Source organism: Thermobia domestica, chromosome 8 (assembly GCF_964235325.1).
Source record: "Thermobia domestica chromosome 8, izTheDome1.hap1.1, whole genome shotgun sequence".
In the NCBI taxonomy this organism is placed as follows: domain Eukaryota; kingdom Metazoa; phylum Arthropoda; class Insecta; order Zygentoma; family Lepismatidae; genus Thermobia; species Thermobia domestica.
In genome coordinates this window covers 220,802,146-220,804,911 of record NC_137461.1, presented here as the reverse complement: position 1 = coordinate 220,804,911, position 2,766 = coordinate 220,802,146, and positions in this window count along the sequence as shown.

Here is a 2,766-nt window from a genome sequence, read left to right as displayed (position 1 = left end):
GCAATTGAGTATATTCATAATTCAATTATCACATTCTTGTCTTTTGCCTTTCCCACCAATATTTATGAAATATATTTTCAGATTGTTTCGTACTTCACTTGCCTAATACACACTTCGTACATAAGCTAATTTCACATAAATATGACTTTGATTTTCCTCGCAGAACTAATTTTCCTCGTTTTTTCATTGTTTTTTTCTACACACGATTCTGAATTTATAAAGTTCTCATTCTTTATGCAATTCCCTCATGTATCCGTAATTTATAAGGGCATATATAAGTTTTTATGTTTTTCACATATTTTAAATTCCTATAGCGCAAAATAGATCTTATCTCACTCGGAAGAAAAGCTGCTTGAAGAACGAATTTATTGAGTTATTGGATATACAGGGTGTTTGCAGAAAGAAGTTTACATTGTTTGAATTTGAATAACTCAAATCAAAATAAATACCATATGATTTAAGTCAAAGATATGTTTAAAGGATTGCTGACGATGTTCTTATGCGAAAAATGTTCAAAATGTTCTCCATTGGCAGCAATACATCGGCAGCAACGCTGTGGGACAGACGACAAACATGTGATATATTTCCACTGGAATGGATTCACAGGCAGTATTAATCGCCTTTCTCATGGCATCCAGCGCACGTGGTTTTATGGCATAGACGGTGTTCTTCAGATTTAAACACAGTAAGTCCAATGGCGTTAGATCGGGAGATCTGGATTGACACTTCCTTACCGGCCTATCCACTTTTCAGGAATTGTAGCATGTCTCGATAGTAATGTGACAGTGCATCGTCTTGTTGAAAAGGCAATCTTCATCTGAGTACAGCTCATGGTCATCCCGCACGATTTTTCCTGCAACATGTTATTCTTCACCTGTCACTCTTGTTTTAAAAAAAGAATGACCCGACAAGTCTTCTGACAGACATACCATATTACACTGACAACACAGGAAGATTAACAGTTCTTTCTTCCATAATATGAGGATTATCTCTTGGTCAGTACACAGTTGTGACACTGCTGATTCCTTTCAATTTAGAATTCACATCATCAGGCCATACAATGAAATCAATCAAGTGTTCATTATCGCAAATCCGTGCACAAAATTTGAGGCATCTATCTTATCGTTCTCATTGATTGCGTGAAGCAATCCAGAAATGTAGAGTTTTCACTTTACTTACTTTAAAATGCGGTGAACACTTGATTTGCTTACACATAGTAGTCATGAGAGCGCCAAATAACAATTAGATAAGGTTATCTTCAATACTTTCCCTTTATTAATATTTAAACAGTGTAAACCTATTTGTGGGCCAAACTGCATATATACAGTTCATGTTTTCAGTCTAGTAAGATAGCTGTATATAATTTCGTCACACTTAGCTTTGAATGATCATTTTTTAAAGTGAACACTGATATAGGAATGAACAGTTGCATTAGGTAGGTTAAAATCTCTGATGTGCATGGTAGAGATCAAACAATTAATATCTTTCGAACACCCAATTCAAAACCCATTCAACAAGCGAAATTACCTCATAGGATGAAGCCAATTTTGCCACTTCATTACAATATACTTTGCAAGCGGATTATTGAATTACTGGTTGAAAATAAAGCTTTTTTCAAAAAAAGAAAAAAAAACATTATTAAGTTCACACAGCATCATCATATATAAACTGGATGAATTTTTACCCTATGTTTAAATGTAATGAGAGAAGCCATTATTTCAACTCATTTCTTAATGAATATGAACTACTAATTACTACAATAGTAAGAACTTAATTTTTTGTCTGTTTTACTCTTGACTCTTCACAACAAAAATATGATGCCTAGACCACTGAAGTGGCTTCTGAGAGTAAACATAAATCTCAGAAAGGGAATGTAGGTAATAGACATACTGAGTGAACTGAAATATATCGAGTCTTGAGAGCATAAATGTTATATGTCCATTTTTTCTCAATAGTGACTTTGTCAGCTATTTTTTAATAGCTTGATACATGCCATTTCAGGTGCACAAATATCATATGTACACTGTAAATAGCTCCTTGGTAATATACAATGAATAGTTGTAACAAAGCTTTAACTCTCTGCTTCGCTAGAGCACACTTGCCGGTTCAAAACAGTCTCCTGAAAAATTTAGAAAACTGGACATATGACATTTGTGCTTCCAAAACTGTATATGTAAATCTTTGTAGCGAAACAAATTATCTTTATGTTTGAAAACTCCGTCAATGCCATGATTATTTGTAAATATCTACGAATCCTCAATGATTTTGTTTGCAATCTCCGGTTATTATAAGAAAGCTTTCAATACTGTTCAAACTGTTCAAGAAACCTGAAACAGTTTCATTTATTCCCTTGTGGACTATTTAATTACCTTCAAGATCAAAATAAGAACAAAAAATTATACTACTAATAATAATTAAGTACCGTAATTAAATATAGAACTTTAGTGAAATTATAACAATACTGAAAGCTTAGAATACTAGAATCAAGTGCGAACCTTTGTAATTGTTTACAGTTTTGTGTGCAGGAGATTCAGACTTCTACTATGTGTTACTTACCGACCAGATGAACTTACAACACACATCACAATTGCAGAAATTTAAAAGTGCAATATCAGATAAACGTCACAACGAAAGCAGATAAGGGTTGTACATCATTCCTACTTAGCGCTTTGTCCAGTTCAAGTGTTCCAATGTTGGAAGCATGCACTGACTTACTAAATACTAATGCCATTTGGCTAACGATTTGTGAAACTGCTAGAATAGCAG